Raw genomic sequence first — 7,497 nt, forward strand, 5'->3', positions numbered from 1 at the left:
TATTTTCTATGGCTTACTGTCGGTGTACAAAAGTAGGGGCTCTCCTTTGTACCCCTTTACTTGTGCACGGGCAGTCAGAGCCGCGCCCACGGCCACACTCAGTAGGGCAGAGGAGGGAAGCCAAAGCCACAAGACAATAAAGCAACGCCAAGACCAGAAACACAAGGAGCACAGAGGGCGAGGTAGGCTCCCCTGGCAAGACCCTTGCCGGGGCAGCCTCTGCAGCCCCGGCAAAAGCCTTGGCGGGGCAACTTGCCCAATGCCAGCAGAGCGTGCCACCCTTGAGCCCAAGGGTCCCAACGCCATCAACCACATTGGAACCAAGCCTCGGGAGGCACCTCCATGGTGGCATGAAGATCTTCGTGAAGATCATAAACACGCAAGATCAGATAAGGACCAGAAGACAACGACGATTCACGGCAAGATCCTTGCCAAGGAAATCCACGAGACCTCCGGCGAGATCCTTGCTAGGGACGACCACAGTGCCGCGGCAAGACCCTTGCCGTGGCCCCTACAAGACCCTTGTCGAGGACATCAGCGGGCCCGTGGCCAGGCCCGCGCCCGCCAAGGCTCCACCGTCGTTCCCATGCAGCTGCCAGCCCAGCTAGCCAGGCGAGCACCTGCATGGCGACGTGCGGCCTCGAGACCAACTCAGCAAGCACCTGCGTGGTGGCATGCTGATCTTCATGAAGACCCTGCCAGCAGCTTGCCAGCCTACATGGCGCTGCACGCCGCGCTGGTGGACGTGTGTCGAAGCAAGGCGAAGCAGCGACAACAAGAAGGGTACGTCGGCAGCCCATTAAATGCGTTTGTCCGACGGTGCCAGAGGATAGACTCAGCCACCACATGCACTTTCCACCTCCTGTGTGCCACTATGGCATCCCCTTTTTCCTATAAAAGTAGGCCCGAGGCATACGGGAGAAGGATTTGGCTTTTTGGACTATGCATGCACCATAGCTAGTTTAGGAACACAAGAACATTCAGATATACACCAAAGCAGGACTAGGGTATTATGCGTCCTCGCGGCCCGAACCTGGGTAAATGATCTGTGTGCTGGCTCCTAGACCCGCTCTTTCCACAACCTCGCGCCCGCCGACCGTAGTAGGGATTCCAGTGATCCCATAGGTGTCATTTCCACCGACATCTTTGGCGCACCAGGTAGGGGGCGCGGCCGAGAAAATCTGGTCTAGCAGCTAGTCTAGCAGTTTTTCGTCACCATGGCTCCCAAGAGGAAGACGATGACGGCGGTCGGTTCATCCGGAGCCGGACTGCCCGTACCGGTGCGGGCAGGTAGTGGGGCGGTCGCGGACAGAACCTGGGGCATGACCCACGAACACCCGCATCGCTCTGGCAGTCAAAGCCTGGCAAGCGGCATCGTCCGTGTGCAAGAAGACGGGCCGCACGCCGCCAGGTCCAAAGACGGAGCTGGGCCCCCCAAAGGCAGCGCGGGGCCCTCTCAGGGCGTTGCCATGCCACCTACCGGTGGCGTGGCGACCTCCAAGGCACCTACGCTGGTGCGCACTATGCACTCTTCCCAAGTTGTGCGCGATGAGCAGCGTCACCATGATGGTGACCCTGGGCGCCGCAGTGGGAAGAGTCCTGTGCATCCTTCGCGGGACGAAGGAGGCCAGCATGCACGCCGAGGTGCTGGCAAAAATGGCGTACAGCCGCAGGGCCATGATAGAGCTCCTTCTAACATGGTTAGGAGTCGGAGCGCGTCACGGTCCACGCGGCTTTCACTGCCACCCACGCCAGCAGAAGCTTTGGCGCGCGCGCAGCTGCTCCTCGACTTTCCTCCTACTGCAGAGAAGCTCGACGAGTGGAGAGCCACCGTCCGGAGCCTGGTCGGTATCGCCAACAAAGATGAGCCGCGACCAGCGGGGCCCGTAGGCCGACGCTCCGCCGAACCACCGCACACCAATGGTGGAAGGGCTGGAGGTGACGCAGCCACGATGCACTCTCCTCCCCCACGCCAGTTACCGCGGGTGTCGATCCGTCATGATGATGCTTGTGATAACATTTCCGTAGCGTCATCCGATCCATGGACCCACCGCGATCAGCGCCAAGTTCTTCGGGAGCGAGCCCTTGAAGATGCTCGAACCACCATCGAACATTGGCATGATGCACGCCACCAGTCAGATAGGCGGGCAGGGCCCACTATGGACCACCCGACACCGGGAGGCTACGGTGGCCTACCCTACAAGGTGGGTTGCCCAGCCTTTACCCGTGAGCTGCAGCAGTTCCAGTGGCCCTCCCACCGCACGTTCAAGCCCGACGTTGGCGAGAAGTATGATGGCAAGACTCACCCGTCAGAGTTCCTCAGCATCTACACCATCGCGATGCAAGCTGCTGGAGCCCGCGATGACAAGGTGCTTGCCAATTACTTCCCGTTGGCGCTTAAACCCAATATCATGGTTGATGCACTTGCCGGTGGATTCCATTTCTTCTTGGTTGGATCTGTGCCATGAGTTTGTTGGTGCCTTCACTAGAGGCCATCAAGCTCATGGCCAGGCAAGCAATCTGCATATCATCCCCCAGAAGGAAGGAGAAAACCTGCGCAAGTACATACAGAGGTTCAGCCGGGTGCAGTACAACATCCCAGACGTTCACCCCGCCGCCGTGATCAGCGCATTCCATCAGAATGTGTGAAACCGCAAGATGTGTGAAGAGCTGGCGATGAACAAGCTCAAAGATGTGGTGGAACTTTATGTTCTGGCCGATAGGTGCACTCGAGATGAAGAAGGGAGAAAGTACCCCGGCGAGGATGCCGGTGCGGAAACCGACTCCACATACGATGGCGCCGCCGCCACAACGAAGAAGGCAAGGCTGTGCTTGCCGTTAAGGGATCCGACAACACCGACGCTGCCAAGAAGGCCAAGGCAAGCGACCCCAGCAAGGAAGTTGCTGGGTGTGCCGCTTGCCGGGACTTGGCTGCTACCGACAAGCCAGGAAGCTCCGACAAGCAGTATTGCAAGATTCGCCGCACCAAGGGCCATGACCTCCAGAACTGCCGACAAGTTGAGCTGCTTGCTGAGAAGCAAAAAGCTGAGTATGAAAGGCAGGACAAGGAGAAAGGCCAGGACGGTGCCGAAGGATCCGGCAAGAAGCGTGGCGGCCAAGGAGGCCACCGTGGCAAGAATAACTAGCAAGAGAGGCCCGCCCGGGGCCGCGACAAGAAGCAGGAAGACGATGATCATGACGAGGAGGACGAGTCCGGCAACCACGAGTTTTTAGAAAACTATGGAGGCCATGTGCGTCGATGGTGGTGCCTCGCTGCACACCTCTCACCGCCAGCTCAAGTAGTGGGCGCGTGTGATCACATCGCTGGAGCCATCATTCGACGCACGGAAGCCACCGAAGTGGTCCAGCATGCCTATCATCTTTGACACCGAGGACCACCCTGATCGCACGACTGCGGTCGGGTGGTTGCCGTTGTTGGTTTCACTAACGATACGCAACCTCAAGGTGACGAAGATGCTAGTTGACAGCGGGGCCGGTCTAAACTTGATCTCGCCTGTTGTGATCAAAAGGTTGTAGATTCCTGATGGAGACCTCGAAGAGACAGGCACGTTTCAAGGGGTCAACCCGGGAAGGAGTCAGCCGAAGGGTAAGGTCACGCTGCCCATGACGTTTGGAGGCAAGTTGAACTACATGACGGAGAGGATTGTCTTCGATGTAGCCGATATCCCCTTGCCTTATGTCGGCGTTCTGGGAACGGGGGTCCCCAGACTTGCCTGCGTGCGGCCTGTGGCGTGGCTCAAGGGGTGGCCCAGTACGGCCCATCTTCATCAACTCAAGCTCAAGACCCTCGCGAGGGGCCAAGCCTCGCGGGGCAGACGATGCAAGGCTTCCTCAGGAACGGCCTCACCAGGCCGGCTCGTGAGGAGGCGGAGAGATCAAGGCAAGGGTACCTCGCGAGGTGCTCGTGACACAAGCCATGATGACCGAGACCAGGCGGGCGACAGGCAGGCGCTGGCCTGCGCAGTGTCCTTGTTTCCTCTTTGGTGCAAAGGGGGCAAGCGCAGGCGTGGAGTACCGAGGCATCAAGAGAAGGTTACCATTTCGGTGCAACAAGACCAAGACCAACAGAGCGGCATGACGGAGGTCACCGTGGAGCCCAAGACGGCGTCATCGCCAGGGCCTTTGGCAGATGAAGACCAACTTTAGTCAGGATAACTTGTACTAGATGTTCCCCTTCAAAATGGCCATTGTTGGCGCCCTTCTCGCTCAATATTTGGGAAGAGGACCAGGGCCTCTATATATAGAGATAGCCACCACAGCAGAGGGACATTGGATCTAGATCTTACCTAGAGCCAACAGAGACGGAGCAATTCCTCCCCAAGCACACCACCATAAGAACAACCCTCGCGAGGCTGTTCTTCCTTTGTATTGTTCATCATCATCCCCTGAGGCAATCCACCACACCACACACTGGATTAGGGTATTACACCACAACGGTGGCCCAAACCAGTATAAACCTTGTGTCCCTTGTGCCGTTCATCGTTAGCTTAGAATCTCAACGAGGCGTTGGGACGTGGAGCGGTAAGGGGAAGATCTTCGCGCGCACCCCAGAGTTCGAGCCTTAAGGGTTTTGCCGAAACCCGATATCCGACATTTGGCGCGCCAGGTAGGGGTGCACCGGAGTCTTTCTTCCGTAGTTCCCCGTTCTATTGTTCGTCGCATCCATGGCTGATGCTTGCCGAGCTGGCGCCGAGCGTCAGGCTTCTCTCCCCGCCCATGTCGCCCAGACGGCTCCCGTTGGTGGGCCTGCCTATCGTTCTCTGTCACCTGCCACCAATGCCGCCACCGGCCTGGCGGGTAACGGGCAGCAGGCGTCATCGTTGCATCCCTTGGTGCGGCGGGAAGGCTGCACCGCCACTCCATCGCTGACTCCAGCCAGTTCGTCGTCGCATGCTCGTCGCACTCCCACGGACGCGCATGCCGCGTTGCTCCTCGCATGTGAGCTCCTGCACTACCACCCGTCGACAACCTCTACGAGGAGTGGCTCGCTCGCATCACCGAGATCGTCAGGGCCGTAGGGGGCTCCCCTACGTTGTCCCTCTCGCTGCCTCGCCCTCCGTCATGCGTCGGTGATGCAGCTCGGGAGGTGCCTCCACCACCTCCTCCCCAAGAAGGCACCCAGGCTCCAAGGTGCGCGACCCCTGGACGAGACCCACCGCGTCCAGTGCCCGTGCGACAAGAAAGGAGCTGCCAAGAAATCCCTCGTCCCCAAGAAGGTGCTCACATGCTCCCTGCTCCAGCACGTCAAGACTGCATCCCCGCGCCAGCACGTCAAGAGCCCGCGCTGCCTCTGGCGGCGGCGCGCGGGAATCCCCAGGAGCAAGCCCCGCATCTGCAAAGGGCTCCGGTGGCCACCGCAGGCTGCTGCGCCTTCACCACCAAGCTACGCAGTGTCGCTTGGCCAGGCAAGTTCAAGTTGGATCTGCCTCCTCGATACGACGGCACTGCCGACCCCGCGGAGTTCCTGCAGCTCTATGAGCTGGGAATCAAAGCGGCCAACAGAGACGAGAAGGTCATGGCGAATTAGTTTCCCATGGCGCTCAAAGATGGTGCCCGCACATGGCTCCTGAACCTGCCTCCCGGCACGATTTCCTCTTGGGACGAGATGCGTACCCGCTTCATCGCCAACTTCCAAGGCACTCGCGACCATCCTCCAGTCGTGAGTGACCTGCATCGCATCAAGCAGCAACCTGGAGAGACCCTGCAAAAGTACATCCAGCGCTTCAACAACGCTCGCCTCAAGATTCCCAAGGTAACCGAGGAGGCCATCATCTCAGCGTTCTCTAATGGCGTCCGTGATGTCAAGATAAAGGAGGAGCTGGCAATCCACGAGGACATGTGCACATCTCTGGAGCTGTTCAACCCGGCGACCAAGTGTGCAAGGGCTGAGGAGGGACGCCTCTCCATTCTCGACCTCCCAGCCGCTGACCCTAAAGAGAAGAAAGCCAAGGTCAAAGACGTGAAGCGCAAGGGATCAGCCGTGCTTGCAGCAGAACCAGACATGAAGCACGGTAGAGACCAGGCACAGTCGTCCAAGGGCAGCCGGTACTGCGTGTACCACGACCTCCACACCCACAACACCAACGAATGCCAAGAGCTCAGGGCCATGTGAGAAGGACGTATCGGTCGACGCCCCGAGCGCAACGATCGGGGCTATGACTAAGGAGGAGGAAGAGGTGGAGGATGATGGGACGACTGTAGCCCTTGCCAAGGGTGGCGTGACCGACCTTTCGAGGACCGCTGGCAGGACCAGCCTCGCGAGGGGGCTTGGAGGGATCAGCCTCGCGAGGATCGCCCGCAGGTCAACGCAGGCCCTCCTCCTCTGCCGCCACCGCAAAGAAGGAATGATGACCATCATCAGGATGAGGGGGCTAGGGGCTTCCAGGAGCCATGCACCATCGCTTGCATCCTGGGTGGTGCCTAGGCCCCAGCCTCTCGGCGCATCTTCAAGAAGTTTGCTCGTGAGGTGAACGCAGTCCTCCCCAAGCTCAAGGCCACGCGCCCTCTCAGGTGGTCCACGTGCGCCATCACGTTCATCTCAGCGGATCAGTCAAGTGTGCGGCTACAGCCGGGGTCCTCCCAATGCTTTGTTCCCCAGTCATCAGCAATGTGCAAGTTACCAGGACCCTCATCGATGGCGGTGCAGGACTCAACATTCTGTCCGTCGAGACGTTCAACAATCTCCAAGTGCCATATGACCAGCTTTAGCCGACCAAGCCTTTCTCAGGAGTGACTGACGGTTCCACCACCCCGATAGGGCAGGTCCGCCTCCCTATCACATTTGGACAACGCAATAACTACCATACCGAGCTCATCAACTTCGATGTTGCCCACATTCGCCTGACGTACAATGCCATCCTCGGGTATCCAGCCCTGGCCAAGTTCCACTACTGGAAACAGGGAATTTGCCATCAGCTAGCTCTTTGCCATCTGCCAGCTGATGGCAAAAAACGTCTTTGCCATCTGCTTATAAAAAACAGATGGCAAAGAACTGACAGACGGCAAAGGACATGGTTGCCATCAGCCAATTCTTTGCCATCTGCTAGTGGATGGCAAATAATATTTGCCATCTGCCAGCAGATGGAAAAGAGGTTTGCAAATCCTGTGGCCGTCAAGAGTGTAACGACGTACCAGCCCCACCTCTTTGCCATCTGCCAGCAGACGGCAAAGATTCTTTGCCATCTGCTGGCAGATGGCAAAGAGATGGGGTTATTTTTTTTCAAGTAAAAAAAAAACTGTGGGGTTATCCCCTCCCTCTCTCCCACCCATCCAGGTAAAAAAACATACTACGTTCCCATCTCATCCACACACCGAACAGCCCCCGTCGATGGCGCTCTAGGCTCGCCCACCGCCACCCTATCGCCGGCCCCGTTGCTCCTCCGCCCTGTCGCCGGCCGCGTCACTCCCCCGCCCCGTCGCCGTCGCTCCCCCGCTCCGTCGCCGGCCCTCCCCCACCCCGTCGCCGTTGCTCCCCCG

The sequence above is a fragment of the Triticum dicoccoides genome, chromosome 7B (assembly GCF_002162155.2).
Source record: "Triticum dicoccoides isolate Atlit2015 ecotype Zavitan chromosome 7B, WEW_v2.0, whole genome shotgun sequence".
In the NCBI taxonomy this organism is placed as follows: Eukaryota; Viridiplantae; Streptophyta; class Magnoliopsida; order Poales; family Poaceae; genus Triticum; species Triticum dicoccoides.